We start from the raw sequence: 20,390 nt of genomic DNA on the forward strand, positions 1-20,390 counted from the left end.
ACTAAAAGCATTTCCTGAAAGCTGTGGGACACAGTTGACTGGGAATGGCAACAGCCCCCTTACAAAACTCCCAATAGCCAAGATTGATTCTTACCAGAATTGCTTTCTTATTACAGAGATGCTGGGGTTGAGGATCTTGGAATTGCGGACTCTTATCAAAGGAAGAAGTAATTGAAGCAGACGGTATATCTAGACTTTGGTTAAGAATACCAACTCTGGCAATGAACTGCCTGGGTTTAAACTGTACCCCCCCCTACTCACTCAGCTGGACCCTAGTTAAGTCACAACGCTCAGTGTTGGTTTCCTCATCTCTGAAATGAGATAAAATTAAAGAAGATATATCAAATAATGATCACAAATGCTATATATGATCAACACACAATGTCTGCCATATCTTCAACAATAAAGAAAGACTAGCTATTACTAAGAAGGAACAAGGCAATTATATGGTTAGAGCTACTTCTCACCGTCAGTATTACAAATGTATCCACTAACACGGCAAACGGTCCTCAAACAGCAGATATTCTCCTCTGGTGCACTAGCTGTAGTCAACAGACACTATCTGCTGCCTGACTCCCCAACACCGATGAGTGTTTGCCAAACCTGCTTAATAATAAAGAACCATCTAGGGGGCTGGTTAAAAATGCAAACTCACGGACTTCATCCCAACCCTACTCAATCAGAATATCTTCTGAAAGGACCTGAAAATGTGTTTTAAAGTACACATACCCACCCCTCCACCACCCAGGAAAGACTTGGTATTAAGCAAATTTGGGAAATACTACATAGTCCACCCCAGAATGATGTGAATTCACTTCACCACTAATCACCAAGCCCAAAGCTGGTAACAATTTTGTCTCAGTTATTTCCCACACCTTTCCAATTCATATTTAATACTGTTTCTGTATAACACAATCACAGCACTTCAGTTTACAGAATAGATACTTCAGGAATATATACATTTCTGAAAATTTTCCCCGGGCACTTTTAAAGTAAATATTCTAGAAACAGAGAAATAACAGTTCCAACTAAATTGTATCACTTACACATATATCTCTTGAACCCTAAGTACTCCAACAGAGACCAAACTATTTATACTTTATGCAATTCTATATTACATTTAATATTTAATAAACAGGTAAATCTTATTAAACCAGACCACAATTACAGGTTAAAGATAAATGAAAAGCAAAAATTACTTTGGAGGTTATTTTTTGTTATTATTCCTTAAACCACACATCACAATTTCAAGAAGCACTGGAAAATAATTATTGTAACTATGGAATCACTAGAACCTCAGGGAAGCCCAATAATGACACATGGACAACATTAAGAACTAAAAGCACAGGAAGAAGACCCTCTTCTGGGAAAATTTCTTTTACTTTACTTTACTTTACTTTAAAGTTACTTTATTAAAGTTACTTTAAAGTCTGTCTTCAATGAGATTAAAGAGCAATCCAGAGATGCGTTTAAGTAACATCCCTTATTCCATTCATTCAGTCCTAATCTTTACTCAACCTAAAACAAACATTTTTTAAAACCTTTTCTCAAAGGCTTGAATTATTTCCTATTTGCATATAATCTGAGAAAAACTCAGAATAAGGATTTCTTCAACATATATTGGTTCTAGTTGTCCAGTGTATTCAGAAACACAATGATGCCACAAACAGCAATCACAAATCTCCCATTTTACCAAACTGACTGTTCAATAGAATAGGGTCAAACCTACTGTTATAAACATGACTTCACCTAAGTACTACTAACTGCACGCATGTCTGCAGAAGGTCACATATTTAAAAGCTCGTGTGAACTTAGGCTGACAATTTACTGCCCATCTCCAAGCGTGTGAAGTAACATCACCACTTCCATGAATGCAACATGAATCTACGAACATAATTAAATAGCAAAATCTGAGGCTAAAACATTTTATAGTTCTGCTTACCGTAATCTAAATCCCCAACTGTTTTAGTATACTCAGATGTGCCCTTTTTTTTACTTCTTTTAAACGTTATTTAAGATCCAAATTGTTTTTTTTTTATGTTTCAATAAGGTTTCTATGTATCTTTCCATCAAAAACTACTTACACCATACTTTCTCTTTTTTGTGACTATCTGAACAATACCACTGCTTTGAGACAGTAATTTTTTTTAAGATTTTTTATTTATTTATTTGAGAAAGAGAGCATGAGCAGGGGGAGGGGGGCAGAGGGAGAGGGAGAAGCAGACTCCCCGCTGAGCAGGGAGCCCAACTTAGGGCTCAATCCCAGGACCCTGAGATCATGACCTGAGCTGAAGGCAGATGTTCAACTGACAGAGCCACCCAGGCGCCCTGAGACAGTAATTTTCTAAACTGTAAAAGCAGAACCCACTTGCAGACAGTCGTATATCCTCGGATATACTTCCATAACCAATTCTGCTTCAAAATTTGTATGGAACCATCTAAAAGGTATATTTTTACATTAGCATCTCAACTAAAGTCATGTTTAATTAGCAAATTCAACTCTCTAACCTAGTCAAGACTGAAAAGCAAACAATACCACTCACCAGTTAACAGAGATACCAGATGATAAGCACAATGAGATTTAGATATTTGACTCATGACAGAATCTCTTGGCTTCACATTAAAGCCCAATTTCAGTTCCTCAATCATGGGATGCCTTTTCCAGTCTTAACAACGCCATAGAGACTGCCATCCTCTATTTGGAACAGCAGGGACCTCTCCTCCCTCCTCAGTTACCTGCTGAATTCAGATTCATCTTTCACAACATAGAAAGGCTGATGGGACCACTGCATCTTAGAATCATGTGTTGAAGGAAAAAAAGATGAGCAATTGTTTGTCTCCTTCCCACCTCCCATCTCTCATTAGGCAGCTTGCCTCCCCAAGGTGTGATCTCCTTCATGTTCCAGGATGTGCTTCCTGGCCCCTCTGGGCAGCTTCCCTGGCAGCCAGAACCTCTGCATTCAGGGGGCACCTTGGCATGGAGCTACTGACACTCTTGCCTCCTTGGAAGTGATGGAGGTGGGCATGACCAGGCTTCGTCTCCTCAGAGGTGGCTCAGACAGAAGTGATAAAGGCAGAGGCAGGCCATCACAGTTATGACAGGAGAGATTTCAGGGCTGCTCTGCAGAGGAAGAACAGCAAGTTGATGACACATGCCCAGGTGGGACCCAGAAGACCTGGAAGGCACATAAGTTGGGTTTAGTACAATCCTGCCCCCCTTCTGCCTCTCAGGGGACTGGCACTCTCTTAAGATACAACAGATCTCATATGAGAAGAAGGTTGTCATTACCTCTTCTTATGACCTGCAAGTCCAATTCTTCATGGAGTGACTTGCAATCACGGAAAAAGAGTTCTTAATAAACCAAGTTATAGTCTATGCTATTTGCAGCTGGTTCTGTAAGGTTATATTTATCATCCCTCCTCCACTTCCCATTTTAGTTTCTCTTCACCCCTGACTAGTGCTCAGAATAGTCTGGGTGGCCCATGCATTTATTCCCAAAGGGCTTGAGCCTATCACTGCCTTTTGAGGCAGTGGCTGTTTAAATTGTCCATTTACCGTTACCACAAGGCATGGGAACACCAGAAGATGACCCAGAGTATTCCTTAGGCCTAGGGTTCCTACACTGTACCCACTATGTAGTAGTAATCTTAACGTCCCCTTGTGTTCAAAATTGACTGGTCTAGCTGGTCATTATTTTTATGCCCACTGGTACACTGTCATAAGCCCAGAGTTAACAGGGTCGGCTCAGCTTCCCGCCAATGAAATTCTTATTGTGTCCTCTAGCTAGAGTGTTCCTCATCCCACCCTCCAGGAATCAGAACCTATTACCCAGCAGAGCCTAAAATTGCAGGTACAGAAGACACACAGTCTGCAGGTAGGTCACTGTGACTGAAAGTAAAAGGGAACTCTAACTTCTACTCCTTCACTTGCAGATTATTTTCATCTGTTACCAACTCCGCACCATATAAGGTACATCCAACCCCAGAGCTGTCCACAAGGTGCTATCTTCATTGAAACTTTCTTCCATTCCACAGGCCATTCCATCCTTCTATCCAGAAGCTTTTGGGTGTTGGAGAACATGGTAAGACTAATGAATCCTGTGAACATGGGCTCATATAAAATAGGTCCCTTAGGCAAAAGAAATGTAGCAAGGGATACCATGCTGATTTAACAGGCATTCAGTCAGTGGATTGAACACTCGGTGATACTGGCAAATCTCTGCAGGCAGCGAAATAAAAAAACCTCTATCTGGTGAGTGTGTGTGTGTGTGTGTGTGTGTGTGTATAAATAAATTCTGTGAAGAACAATTTGCTACCTTTTCCAATTTCAAAGGTATCCATGATAATCCATCTGCCACCAATGGTTATCTGGACAGTGCCATTTCAAGAGCTCAGTGCCTAACTCTACTTACAGCAGGTTAGGCATTCAGGAGAAAGTTCAACAATGCATTCCGTGCTGCCTTGGTGAAGGGAATGTGCTAGAGAATACAAATGGTGGATTTTTAAGTCTTACAAAGCAAATCTTTTCTAATATTCCTGGCACTCTAAGATTTTGACCCCTTCTTCAATCACATGCCAAGGAAAATCTGATATTTCCACAGATCCTAGTCAGAACATTTACTCCTAAGTCACAGTTAAGTGCCCGTATAATAATGACTTTTCACCCAATAGTGCCCTATAATCCATGTCCTATCATCATTTAACACCCTCAAGACCTGCTCTCACAAATGTTCACATAAGCCCTGAAAGTACACACTGCCTTGCAATTAGTTTGACGTATAGTATATTTCTTCTTGGAGTAGGGATCCTAATCCCCTAGTTGGGCTGAGACCCTACTCAGACTATTCAACCTGGAAGTAAGGAGGGGTAGCCTAGATAGATCTTGAGGAGCACAAGCATCGACTTACAAAGCATTAACTTCAGGTAAGGTCACTGTACAGACGCTAACAAAGGGAGGGATATTTCCCCCTAAGAAATACAGGCAAATTTGAGGGTTTAATACTGTCAGACACATCCACTCAATGTCTCCGTTCCTGGTCTGTCACAGAGTTCTACTGTGTCTCTACCAAAGTCCTGAATTTGACATAGATAGCCTATCAAAATTATAAATTTAGTCTACTTAGTAGCCCTGCCACCCTTCTAATTCTATCCCGAGCCTGGTTTTCAACACAGTATTCTCTCTGCATGTAGAAATGAGTCTCTTAAACCAATTGTAGAGACCCTCTGGCTTTCACGGTATGCCTTAAAGTTCACTTTCAGGTGCCCTGGGCCCATCTTTTCCTTTTCAAGGGCTCTAATGCTGCCAAAACATCAAAATCCCTATATATATCCATGGCCATCTGTCAAGTGCAGCAAGCACATATTTTTCCTTTCGCACACACCTCACACCAAACAGTCACAGCTGAAAACTGTAGTCCCTGCGAGGCCACTGCATGCTGGGGGTCTTTGTCAGCTGCCTTCCAAGCGGCAGTCCTCACAGCCGTCCGAGAGGTAGGTGATCAAACCGTAAACCCCCTTCCAATCACCTACGTCCATTTCTGTTCCCTGAAAATCAGAGTTTCAGACTAAGCTTACAAACCAATGATATTTTTTTTTTTTTTTAGTGACTGGAGGAAGGGTAACGAAGAAATAGGACACAAGGGAAAATAACTCTAAGGTGATACATTAACAAATTGACCAAATCTTCCTAAGAAATCACAGTTGGCCGAATGTCACTTCAAACAACTCCAGAGGCCAAATGAAAGCATTTTATCTCTCATCTTCTTCCTCTCTCCCATCACTCACTGATCAGCATCTGTTACACTGCACGATAATTCCCCTGTGTGTCCAGGCTATGTCATCTGCCCCCTCCGAAGCAGCTGCTGGGGAAGCCTGAGGCTCTGTACACCTAGACCTTGCCTGGGATTTGCTGTGGCTCCCACCTCCAAAATCATATGGAGTCTACACCAAAGCACAGAAGAGGAGGCTAGGATGACCTCTGACGTCAAGGATGAAGTTATGATGAAAATGTCCAGAGCTTTACAACCATGGGAGCAGCTCACAATCATGGGAACAGCATGAGCTGCTACTGTGATCACTCTAAAATCAAAGGAGGGCAAACAGCTGAGGTCTGAGGTGTTCATGGAACCCAATGAAACTGGGGAGACACAAACTAGAGCCAACACGGGCATACCTTGCTTTATCAGGCTTCACAGACGTTGTGCTTTTTACAAATAGAAGGTTTGTGGCAACCCTACATTAAGCAAGTGTATCAGCGTCATTTTTCCAACGTTTTCTCACTTCATGTCTGTGTCACATTCTGGTAAATCTCACAGTATTTCAAATTTTCTCATTATTATATTTGTTACAGTGATCTGTGATCAATAATTACAACCCTGAAAGCTCAGATGGTGGTTAGCAATAACATATTTTTAATTAAGGTATATATATTGATTTTTTTTTTTTTAGACTTACTGCTGTTGTTAATAGACTACTGTATAAATAGGTCTTTATATGCGCTGGGAAACCAAAAACTTTATCTGACTTGCTTTACTATATTTGTTTCATTGCAGTGGTCTGGAAAAGAACCTGCAGTAACTCCAAGGTATGCCTCTACAAAGTGTATGCCAATATATATTAAAATTTAGACAAAACAGCAAATTCATATATGTATGTTTGAAAAACTGACTCAAAGTGAAATAGAAGGCCTGAGAACTCCTAGCACAAATACAACCAGTAGTTTAAAACTAATCCCACAGGTTCAGATGATTCATACAGTTTTATAAAACTTTCAAGAAACATAAGATTCTTACCTTACACAGGTGTCTTTGTTCAGGCAAGTTTAACGAAGTACCATAGACTAGGTGTCTTACAAACAACAGAAATTTGTCTCTCACAGTACTGGAGGCTGGAAGGTCTAGCATTGTTGAGTTCTGGTGAAAAGCCTTCTTTCAGGCTGCAAACTATCAACCTGATTATAGTCTCACACGTCAGAGAGAGAGGAAGCAAACTCTCTTGTGAGGTTTAAAGGGCACTAATTCCATTCACAAGGGTTCTTCCTCAGGACCTCATCTAATCCTCATCACCTCCCGAAGGCCCCACCCTACAAATACCATCACACCAGGGGGTGGAGTTCCAACATATGAATTTCAGGGGGATATAGTCAGTCCATACCAGGAAGTTCATCCAAATAACAGAAAAATAAGTTACATTATCTATACATTAGGCTAGTATACCTTTGATCCCTAAATCTCTCATGGACAATAGAAAATAAAAAAATTAAAAACTAATCTCACAATAACCCACTCCCAGAACAGTAGCATAAGCAGCTCTGCAGACCTACTCCCCTGTCAAAAAACTGTAACCAGTGAAAATTACTTAAAAATTTAAAAATTTTAAAAACCATTTCAAGTCTCTCGAAATTATCAAAAGGGCATAATGCAAAACAGGAAACATTTATTCAAGAAAACATACTAAATCTTGGTAAGAACACTGAGAATCCATGGCACCAAAGCCACAATCTGCCCCCTCTTCCTTCACTCCTAGCTCAATGTAAGGGAAGCTCCACTCCATGTGTATGTGGCCAAGAAAATAGGGATCTCTTTCCCCCCAGCTCCCAGTCAAGGGATACTATCTCAGTGGAAGGGAGCATTTGTCATTCTCCCAGCTCTCAACTGCAATCTAAATTCCTGGTGAAAGCAGCTAAGAGCTTGGTGCTTCCTTCCTCCACCAGCCCCCACTCGGAGGGTGAAGGCTCTATACTGAGCATGGCAGGCAGAGAATGTTGGGGCTCTGAAGGCCCTCACCCCAGCTCACTCACAGTGCAAAGGTTCTGTACCAGGAGAGGCGAGATGAGAACAACAGAGGTTACCACCTCAGCCCAGCATCATGCTTGCAAAATAGTGGTGTCCCAGCAAGAGAAGCGGACCACTGTCCCCTCCCACACTCCAGAACAGCATCTCAGAGATTCTGCCCAGGGGGAGAAGCAGTCCATAAGAACAGGGCTTCAAAACTCTTACCAAACAGACGAACTTTAGCTGAAACCACAGAGTGTAGGAAAGTTCAAGCCTAAGGACCCTTTAAAACGTAAGAGATTTTGGTGGTAACCTATTGAGAGGCTGGTAGCTTCATGAGAGAGAGAAGCCAAACTACTGGCCAGCTAGTTTATCAAAGAGAACCAGGGAAAGAGCTAAGAGCCCTTCTAGAGTCAGATCAAACCTCAAACACTGGTCTCAAAAACTACCCCTAAAAAACTAAAATATATTCTGAGGGGCACCCGGGTGGCTCAGTCGGTTAAGTGTCTGCCCTCGGCTCAGGTCATGATCCCAGGATCCTGGGACTGAGTCTCACATTGGGCTCCCTACTCAGCAGGGAGTCTGCTGCTCTCTCTCTCTCCCTCTCCCTCTGTGTGTGCTCTCTCTCTCTCTAGCTCTCACTCTCTCTCAAATAAATAAAATCTCTTAAAAAAAAAAACCTAAAAAGTAGTCTGAAATTTATTACACCAAGCTGTGAAGAAATTTATGCTCCAGAGCACTATCAAAAACAACAGAATTATCAATCAATCAATAATTAGTAGAGCCTAATAACTAGGTATGATAACAGAGGCAGACAAATTAATCTAAGAAAGAGGCAGTAAAGAAAGACCTGCCAAAACCACTGCAATCCCAGGGTAACAGTGCAGATGCCTAAGAAGCTTGCACCTTCTGAGGACAGGTATCAGAGACTTCACATTACAGGGGGAAATAATTAAAACAGTCCAGTCAAGTCACTAGAGAAATAAGCAAATAACAAAAACAAGTGCCAGGGGAAGATGGGAATCAGATTTTAAAGTTGCTACATTACCTGAAATGTCCAGTTATTAACAAAAAATTACAGGACATACAAAGAAACAAGAAAGTGACCCAAACATAGGGGGAAAAAAAGCAGGCACCCGTTACTATCTGTGAGAGGGTCCAATGTTGGATTTAACAAATAATAAGGTAACAAATACAACTTTCAAAACCGCCATTATAAAGGGCTCAAAAGACTAAAGGAAATCACGCTGAAAGAAGTAAAGGACAGTATGAGAACAGTGTCTTATCAAACAGGAATGAATAAGTGTATTGATAAAGAGAAATTACTTTCTTAATGGAAGTTATGGAGATAAGTAGTACAGTAATTGCTGTAGAAAACTGAATACAGGGGCTTAACAGACTTGAACTGGCAGAAGAAAGGGTAAGCAAACTAAAAGATCAGCAAGGTTTACAAAACCTGAAAAACAGGTTAAAAAAAGAAAAATAAGTAGAGCTTTAGAGAAATGTGGGACACTATTTAGGCACTATTAAGTCCATGTGTAACAGGACCACCAAAAAGAGAGGAAAGAGAGAGAGAGGGGAATTTTTTTTTTTGAAGTATAATCGCCATTTATTTTTAGCTCCTTACATGGGCTTTGGTGGAGGTTGTGGGTCAGCACCCGCAGGTCTAAATCGGGATGGGGGTGTTCGGTCCTTCTGTGCTCACAAGAGCGATTCCTGACTACCTTGCTGTGAATGGCACAACTCACACAATAATGTAGTTTCACATACAGCTTGGGAAGCACATAGGCGTCGAAGACACTTGCTTTGGAAATGTTCCTGATGGCGGCAGCCTCTACTATGTTCTGAATAACAAACTTCTTAATGGCCTTATCCTTGGGCACACAACGGGTGCAGTTGGTGCAGCAAATAGGCTCCACGTGGCCGCGGCCCTTTTTGGCACGACCATTATTCCTTCTTTTCTTGATCATCTTGGAAGCAAGACCCGAGAACGAAAGGGGAAATTTTTTTTGAAAAAGCTGACTGAAAATTTACCAAATTTGATGAAAAACATTTAAACCAATTAAAAACAATAATCAAAAAAACTCAAATTCCAAGTAGAATAAACATAAAGAGGTCTACACCCAGATACATCATAATTAAAGACAAAGACTATTTTGAAAGCAGATAAACAAGAATGACTTAGCATGCCCAAGAAAACTGCACTAAGATTAACCTCTCATCAGAAACAAATGGAGGCCCAAAGGCACTGGAATGATAATAGCCATGTGTTCTTAAAAGAAATGTCAACCATGAATCTCATAACCATCAAAACTATCTTACATATATGAGGGTGAAAACTCTTATAAGAAAACATAGGTATAAAACATTTATGATCATGGATTAGACAGTGGTCTCTTAATATGACACCAAAAAACACAAACAAAAGAAAAAATAGATAAATTGGACATCACCAAAACGTAAAACACTTCTTCTTCCAAGGACACCATCAAGAAAGTGAAAAAAAAAAAAAAACCCCAGAGACTGGGAGAAAATATTTGCAAATCATGGAAGAGACACGTATTTAGAATATATAAATAACACAATTCCATAATAAAAAGACAACCCAATTTAAAAAATAGGCATAGGATCTGAACAGACATTTCTCCAAATAAGATGTACAAATACCAGAGAAGTGCATGAAAAGATACTTAACATAATTAGCCATCAGGAAGATGTAAAACAAAACCAAAATGAGATACCGCTTCACACCCACTAGGATGGTTATGACCAAAAAGATAATAAATGTTGATGAAGATGTGGAGAAACTTGAATACCCATACACTTCTACTGGGAATGTAAAATGCTGGGTCCATTTTGGAAAAAAGCTCTGGAAGTTCCTCAAAATGTTAAACATGGCATTACCTATGACCCAGCAATTCTGCTCCTATGTATATACTCAAGAAGAATGAAAATACATGCCCACACAAAACCTTGCACATGCATGTTAACAGCAGTATTATGGATATTAGCCTAAAAGAGTAAATAACCCAAATGTCCACCAACTACTAAATGGATAAATATTTGGTATATCCATACAATGGAATATTATCTAGCAATGCTTAGTTTAGCAAAACTAAGTACTGATAATGCCACAATATGGATGAACCTTGAAAATAGTATGCCAAGTGAAAAAGGCCAGTCACAAAAGATCATATATTGCATAACTGCATTTATATATGCCTAAAAAGGAAAACCAGAGAGACAGAAATTAAATTAGTAGCTGCTTGGGAATGAGGGTATTAGAGGGAATAAAAAAGCTGATTTGAGAAAAAAACTAATCTTATTAATGAATATGTATGCAAAAATCTTAAATGGGATATTAGCAAAACAAATCTAGCAATTTATTAAGAAGATAATTATATATCATGATGAAACTGAGTCTATCCTAAGAACATAAGAGCAGCTGAACATTATAAAATAAATGTAGTCCATCATATAAAAAGATTAAAGGAAGGGAGGAAAATTATCACAATCTCAAGGATATAGAAAAATAATCTGATAAAATTTAATACTGATCTATGATGAATACAGAAACAAAATACTTAGTATATCAGAAATTTAAGAGAATTTAACATGGTAAATATACATATAAAACCTAAATTAATTATTCTTAGGGGTGACAGAGTTAGGCCTCATAAGAAAAAGAAAAATACAATCACTACCACTACTATTCTATATTGTGTCATAGTTCCTCGCCAGTACACTAAGAGAAGAAAAAGAAATCAAATATCTAAAACTGGAAAGCAAGAAACAAAACTATAATAATTCATAAGGAATATAATTTTCTGTACAGGAAATTCCTCAGAATCTAAAAAAATAGTATAATTAATAAGTTTCACAAGGTGGCTGGATGTAGGATCACCGTAGAGAAAGAAAATAAATTTTTATTCAACAAAAAATTAGAAAATATAATTAAAAATTAATACTATTTACAGTAGCAAAAAAAATAAGGTACCTAGGAACAAACCTAACAAAATATGTGCCAGATCTCTATGAAGAATATATCATATCCTAAGTGAGATGTTATTAAAAAAACTACCTAAAAAATAGAGAAATATTCCACATCTCTCAGTAAAAAAGACTATCAATGAAAATGACAATTCTCCCCAAATTCACACCTAAATTACCTGCAATTTCAATTAAAAGTTTGTGAATTTATTATAAAATTTATACAGAAGAGCAAAAGCACAAGAACTGCAAAGATTCTCCTAAAGAAGAAGAAAATGAAGGACACAATCAAAGAGGTATCAAGACTCACAATAAACTTTCATAACTAAGACAGAGTAGTATTATCACCAGAATAGAAAAACAGACCAATGGAACAAAATTTTAAAGCTGAGAAATGATTATATACATATATACTTCTATGTGTATATATAACAGAACTGACACAAATTGATAACCACTCTGGAATGAATAACAGTTTAAACACATGAAAATAAAATTATATTGGACCTTAACTCACACCTCATAAAGAAAATTCAAGTGCAGATGGATTAAGGGTATAAGAGAGTAACATTATGACCTTGGGGTGGGCAAGGGAGTGATTTAAACAAAAGACTAAAAATATAAACCATACAGGAAAAAAAACTGAAAATGTTGACCACATTAAAATCGAAAACTGTCCTTAAAAGCCACCAAAGATAAAACAAACCACCAGTCAGAAGATGTCTGCAATTCATTTAATTAACGGATTAGTATTCACAATAAACAATAACAACAAAATCAGTACAAATCACTAGAAAACAGCAAGCAACCTAACAGATAATCAGCAAAAACCATCAATAAGCAAGTCACACTGCCGGCAGTCAGGTGGGAAGGTGAGAACAAATAGGCAAAGAAAATGCATGAAAATATGCTCAACATTATCAATTAAAAAATATAAATTACAATCCCAATAAGATATCATGTTAAACATGGATATTAGTAAATATTTGATAAATTAACATCAAGCACAGGTCAGGAGGTAGCACAATAGGAAACAGCATATGCTGCTGGTAGGAGCATGAACTACTTTGGAAAACAACATGGCGTGATCTCATAAATTTGAAATGCGGCTTTTCTGTGCTGTGACCAAGCAATCACCAAGTACTTTATAGCTATGCACCAAGAGACAACACAAGAAACTCATTCCTTATAACAGCAAAAATCCAGAAACAACCCATCAAAAAGCAAATAACTAAATTGTGGTCTATTCACCAAGAGAATAATACAACATGATAAAAATAAGTGAAATGCAGCTTCGGGCAACATAAATGTATCTTAGAAACATAAATTTGAGAAGGGAAAAGTAAAAACATAGGATGCTAATTACGGAATGATATTATTATAAAGCTCAAAAATATACTGTTCGAGAATACACATGCATATGGTAAAATTATTTTTGAAAAATAAATGAATAATAAAGACAAAGCTCAAGTTAGTGTTGGGATGGGAAAGAAAAGAACAAGATGTGATTAAGGAGTATACAGGAGGTTTAAAAGATATTGGGATTACCTTCCTTTAAAAGCTGACTAGTAGGGCACCTGGGTGCCCCAGTTGGTTAAGCGTCTGCCTTCGGCTCAGGTCAGGGTCCTGGGATCGAGTCCCACATCAGGCTCCCTGCTCAGCGGGGAGTCTGCTTGTCCCTCTCCCTCTGCCCTGCTCATTTTCTCTCTCTCTCTAATAAATAAAATCTTAAAAAAAAAAAAAAAGCTGACTAGTAGATGTAAGAGCATTCAGTTGTGTTCCTTAAAATGTACATCAATGTTTATATCCTTTAGTATGGAAAAATGTTTAATTTAAAAACCGACGTTTTTTTAAAGCAAGAAAAGAGCAGGACTCAGACAACTTGATTTCTGTAGCTCTGCTATAATATGAAAGCATTTCCACAAAGCACAAAACCATCTTAAATTTTATTTTGCATATCAAGTAAGAATTTGGACTAGGTTTTTTTCCTGAGATAACTGCTGTGTTTGACTTCAAGGATTTGTGTATCAACTAATAGTTTTTCCTTCAAGTCATTACTATTGTTACAAATTAACGCTCAAATATAATAACAAAAATAATTGGGAGTTAATTTGCATTTCTCTAATAAATTTTTTGACATTATGTGTCAAAAGTAATGGTTGGTATTAGTATGTAGAAAAACTCGTGCTTTTTCTCTTTTTAATAAAAAAAAAACATGAAACATGTTCCCACATATCCAAAACTACTTTACTATTTGGGTCTTTCACATTTTGTTTTGACTTTTTCCGAGCCTTGTGGAGAGTTCATAGATTATAATTGAGATATTTATTAACTATCTAAAAATATGAGTAAAATTAAATACCCTTCTGGTAAGATTATAAATTAGAATGACTTCACTAGAAAGCAATTTGATGTTATACATAAAAGTCTTCATATAAATATTCAAATATCTATTCATAAAGATGTTCACTGCAGCATTATTTATGATGAAAAATTAAAAAGTAAGCAAATGAATATTTTCTAGTCATTAAAATATTTGGAAGCATATTTAATAACATAAGAAAACGTCCATAGCATAATTTCAAGCAAAAATAAAACAAAATACAAAATGAAGATGGTAATTTCTCAGGTTTTTGAAATCTAAAAATATATGAGAAAGATCAAAGAAAATGTCAAAATGGCAACAAAAAAAAAAATAGACTCCAAGTAGTACAATTTCCTTTTTGACCTCTACCTATGTTTTACAAAGTTTCCGTCAAACATGCATTCATGTAATAATCAGTTCTTGCAGAACCAAGACATAGCAATATAGTAAATGAATGAATTCTGAACTTTGGGATATCACAAGCTTTGTTTCCTACCATTTTGGTGAGCACAATTTAATAGAAAATTAAATTTTGATGTTCTTCCTCGAAATAGCATTAAATGTTGTCTGAGTGAAATACAATTTTAAGATTTCTTTCCAGAACTAAGAGTAAAACATACATACAATTACCTGAAGATATGCATTTCCTTAAGAATTTTGTACTGTCATTGAAGCAAAGAAAGAAAAAAAGAAAATGAGGGTACTTTATGCTTATTACTTAGGTGAGCAAAATGACACCAAAATTTACCTAGAATCAGCTCTCACTTCATAAAGAACAAAAGCAAGAGAGGGAGGGAAAGAGCACAAAGGTCCTCAATCAAGAAAGCTGTCTTAAATGCTACTAATGCATCCCTATAGCAATTTGCTTTTAACATAAAACAAAGACAAGTCTTGTTTTATTGTTCTTCAATACAATACTTCCACTTTTCTGCTTTTCTTTAGTACAGATATTAAAAAGACGATGAAAGTGATTTTTAAAATAACCTTAACATCTCAAAAATATGTGTTTAGGGAGAACAGTGAGAAGACAGAAACAAAAGTTTCGAAAAGGAAACATTCAGACTTTCAGAGAAAAACCTATTAATTTCTAACTGTAGGTAATAATATTTGAAACAGATGTCTATCTACTTTCAAATCCAAACTGGATCTTGGTTTACACAGTTTAATAAAACTTTAATTAAGGTTCTGGATCAATGTAAGCTGATCATGTCATGCAACTAAACACTTGCTTAATATTAACATCTCTTCAAGCTTCACTAAAGCTAAACTTAACCAGACTTTTCATAATTCATCCAAGGGAAAATATCATTCAAATTAATAAAAACATACAATTTATCCTCTTATTTCATTATATAAACTTTTTTTAGAAGCATTTGAAATAGAAATGAAAGAATCCCAAATTGCATAAAAAGGAAAGGAAATAACTTTGTTTCTAAGAGCTGTTTGTTTCTGACTAGACACTTGCATTTTAATATGAATATCTGTGAACTCAAAAATTTCTCATTTGGAAACACTTTTTAAGAAAGCTTTCTCTTAAATATTGATCAATTAACTTTGTAAATTGTCTTCGTTCTATTTTAGTGGAATAATCTCATATAGATACCTCATAAAGTAAGCCTGAGAGCCACTCCTACCTAAAAACCTCTAATATAAAGGAGAAGAATGAAGACTGACTGAACAATTACTGTATGCCAGGAAGAGCCTCAGGTACTTCATTTAGTTCCCACAACATCCTTATTTATAGCTGCTCTTACTATCCACATTTTACAGATGAGGACATTGAGTGGGAGAGCCGGGACACAAACCCAGGTACTACCTCCAAAATTCAGTGTAGAAAATATACATTGGCTTTAGTCAAGATAGAGAATTTTTCCCTATTTCATGTCTCAGAAATGTATTTTTAAAACAAATACAACAAATGAGTTTTTCTTTTAAATCCTAAGGCTTCTCACATATTCTCAAAGTGGAATTTTTCACAATCACAAAGAAATAAAGACTAGAGCCATACAAAAGAGAGAAGTCAACTGACATTAACCAAGCGACTTTTGGGTGTTATATTCCATATTATGAAATATGGAGGAAAGAGAGGAACAGAACACAGTTCTTAGCAATCAGTACAGTAAAAATGGTGAGGATGCTAATTACAATAACAATTCAGGGAATTAGTAGTTACCAACAGATACAGTGCAGAGTGCATATGAATGAAAGAGGCTACAAGCTAGAGAGAAGGAAGAAAATGAGTCCAGTTGAATGGGATTAATAGAGTATTTCCTGAAAATCAACTATGAATTAGGTTTCAAAAGAAGGGGAAAGCACAAGACTAGCATCAGTATGAGAAATTGATAAATGAAGTGATCCATGCTGGGCATAAAGGTAACGAGATTTTTTTCAACCCAACTTCTAAGAAAAAAGTCCATATGAAGGGGGATCTGCCTTCTCTGTCACATATTCATTCTCATTTCTGATTCAAAAGTTTTAGTATCATGAACTCATTCACTATGGACAAGACCATTTTCAGCATTTCTTAAGAACTTCAGTTTTTCTTCCTTATCTTGTTTCCCTTCTCCTAAGAACAAATAATTCATATCAAGCAATCAACTCTAAGGTTTCCAGTGGAGGCTTCTTGCTTTATATTAACAGCAAATGCTCCAGGATGAATTTTTAGGGTCTTTGATAATTTGTTTTCTCAATTTTATTTTACTTAGCTTGATAAGTGTAATACACCTGTTAGTATAGATTCTTTCAATACATACTGACATACTATAGGGAAAGGTTGCACAGAAGCCTACAGGGATTAAAAATTTGCTATGATAATCTAGAAAATACCGCTGAAACCTTAAAACATATAAAAGTAATAGAGTTGACTGCTGATGAAAATATAATTCTTAAAAGGAAATTACTAATCAACTTGAAAATAGTACTATATAAGTTGCCTGAATGTTCTAAAGGAATCTGAACATTAAATCAATCCTAGAGGGCGCCTGGGTGGCTCAGTTGGTTAAGCGACTGCCTTCGGCTCAGGTCATGATCCTGGAGTCCCGGGATCGAGTCCCGCATCGGGCTCCCTGCTCAGCAGGGGGTCTGCTTCTCCCTCTGACCTTCCTCCCTCTCATGCTACCATTCTCTCTCTCTCTCTCAATAAATAAATAAAATCTTTAAAAATAAAAAATAAAAAAATAAATCAATCCTAGAACAATATGAAAAAAAGGATATTTTAAGAAGAGAATGGGAGTAACTTCTCATAGAAAGAACCAGCATAACTGCACAACATCTCAACCTAGTTCAGTCTCTACATTTATATTACAAATCATTTTAAATGACAATACTTATTACAGGGAGTCACAGAAACAAAGGTAACCAATAAAGCACACAAATCATCTCACTGATTAGTGAAAAGTTACAATCACAAAAACTAACTTATATCGCTGGCATGCTCTGTATATTTTATCTCTAGCAAAATTAGCCATTATAATCCAATACAGTCAAACAGGAAACTGAATCGGACTTCAGAACAAAACCTTTTTAACAAATGCCTTAAAGCTCCTAGAAAATAATTTTAAAAAAGAGAGAGAATATTGATTGCAGCAGAATTACCTCCTACTCACCAAAATTCTTTGCAACCCCCAAGGAAAGGATTTATTAGAAGCACGTAAAATGGTGCATAGTATAATTATATGATTTTTAAATATCAGTCTCTCATGCAAAGAATTATAAAATCTCAGAGGTGATAATGTTTGGAAGGGACTTAATTTGTGAACATTCTCTTTTGTCCCTAAAATTCCAAAAATTACCTGGGGGGGGGGAGACAAAATGCAACAGTTATGGTGCCTTGCTCTAAAGAAACTAATGCCATACTACAATTATTAACTATGATAAGATTTGCCCATTTGGGTTACAGAATCACAGCATTTCAGAGCCAGAAGACCTTACAGAGCTTGACCAATCTTTAAGTGATCAGTCTGAGGTTCCAAAACTAATTATGGCCTTTCCTGCCTCCTAATCGCGTGCTCTTTTCAACATACTTGCTTTCCTCCCCTGAAAGAGAGAACAGATGTAAAATGCTAAAATGAGAACAATAAATGTACTGAAACATATTAGTCTATCTCATCCATTACCGTGATGAGAAATTGCGAAACAAGAATTATTTGACCTGAGAAATGAGAACACAAAGAAGACTGGAATTATATGAGATTATGAAAGTTAAAGTAAAAAATAATCAACTAGTCCTTCCTTATTATATGGTTTCATAATAAAATTATGAAGGGTCATTCAATGATTTAAATGGCAGGTAAAATTAAAACAAATAAAAGGAAATACCCTTGACATGCATAACAAGCCTCCAGAAATACACAAGGTCACAGAACAGAGGTCGCGTCGTTAAATCCAGTAACATGATTTTAAAATAATCTGGGTCATTAGTGAAGCAAGTATCTGATTATTTATGTTCAACATAAATATAATTTTCCATAATGGGAAAATTGTATTTTGGAATATAAGGAGTCACTAAGGAAGCTTTCTATTTGTTACAAATTATACTATAGCTAGTATGTCTTTGTGATATTTATACTCCATACTCCCTTGAAAAATCAAATGGTGATTACTGGACTAGCAAAAATGTATTCATTTAACACATATTTGGTATTTGTAATATTAAAATTTTTAAATTTACCCTTTTACTTATAAGACCTAAATCGATTTCAGATTTTGCTTTCCTCAGAGCACTCAAGCTTCATATAAAATACATGTTTCATCTGGTTATTCTGAACACTAAAGATTTTTTCCTTTAAAAACTGCCTCATCGAAACTCCCTGGCCACAGCCAAGAGACTGCATTGCATTTTGCCCTGCAAAACACAGTATTATGCTTCAAACAAAAAAGGTTTTAGGATTCTTTCTAGAGAAGATGTGTGTGGAGATATAGAGCAAAGTGTCCAGCGGGTAGACAATGCCCACCTGGGCAGGCTGGAAACTAGCCTGGAGCACCACCGCAGGAATTTCCTTTCGTTCCACACCCTGCTGACAAATTAACAGAAGAGAGAAAATATGGGTGGTATCTCTTTACAGATGATGATCTAGAGTCCATTTCAATATTTTAAAAAATGATTTACACGAATTTCAATACCAAACTCTCCCTGAAAATTTTTATTGTGTTTATAGTATATACCTTCTGGTCCCTCCCAACAACTGAACTTTTGCCAAACCCCACAGTCCAGTTTACTATTAGGTATACATTATGATGCCTCCTTCAAAATGAGGTTTTAAATTTAACCACATGGTTTCAGATAAATTGATAATTTTTAAATGATTTTTCATCATTTGCATCTCTATAACCTTAGGACATTATCTGAGGTATCTGATTTCCCAAAATCACTGAAATGTCACTACATTTAACCCATATTGAATGCCCCTCATCTATTTCTCTTTCTCTCTCTCTCTCCCCCCCTCCTCTCGCGCCCGCGCTCTCGCGCTCTCTCTCTCTCTCTCTCTCTCTCTCTCACACACACACACACACACACACACACACACACACAAACATGTGGATCAAATCAATTTTACTAAAGAGGTAGTAACTTTGCTCTAAGAAAGTACCAGTACTCTCTGTATAGAAACGTTCCTTAACTGAAAGGGGGGGAAAAGGAGATTATACCATTTAAGGTTCAAAATGTTTTTCCAAAGATTTTCAACATTTTCTCTCTTTATCAATCTCTCCTCTCAAAACATGATCGATAACCCCCAAGTCTCTATCTTGAAAACTCTTTGTCAGCCTTTCTCTGTGCTCTCACAGCACCTTCCCCATGCAACTACTGCCTCATACAGTTGTTTTGCGTAGGTTTGTTCCTACCTTCAGGAATCTTTCCAAGCTCTCAGGCTACCAAAGCTGAGTGCTGGTCATTTTACATTATCAATAACTACCACAACATCTGGCTCTAACAGGCCTTCAACATTTAAGCAAGGATTTAGAATCAGAAGGTCCTATGTCAGATACGGATTAGGGTTTAGATTAGGTCCTACCACCTGCTGAGTTCACTGTGCCTTAAATTTCTTCATCTGTTAAATGGAGATGACAATCACTACTATCATAATTATTTAGCACATTGCCTGCAACATAAGAAAGACTCAAACACAGTAACCTTTTTTGCTTGCTTACATAAAATTGCATTTCAACCATCCACATTAATGCTAAGTTTCATCTGTTTTATCCACTGTCTTTCAAATTTCTCTATTTTAGTGCTACATTTCTTGGTACTTTGGCAAAGTTGTGAG

General features: G+C 36.9%; 1 pseudogene; it reads right to left on the reverse strand.

Moving 5' to 3' along the window:
- Positions 1 to 9,395: 9,395 nt before the first annotated feature.
- LOC114220130 (small ribosomal subunit protein eS26 pseudogene) lies at positions 9,396 to 9,742 on the reverse strand (annotated as a pseudogene).
- Positions 9,743 to 20,390: the final 10,648 nt, after the last annotated feature.

The sequence above is a fragment of the Eumetopias jubatus genome, unplaced genomic scaffold (genome assembly GCF_037043125.1).
Source record: "Eumetopias jubatus isolate StellerSeaLion01/CBP00866 unplaced genomic scaffold, mEumJub1_p1.0 scaffold_2, whole genome shotgun sequence".
Lineage (NCBI taxonomy): Eukaryota > Metazoa > Chordata > Mammalia > Carnivora > Otariidae > Eumetopias > Eumetopias jubatus.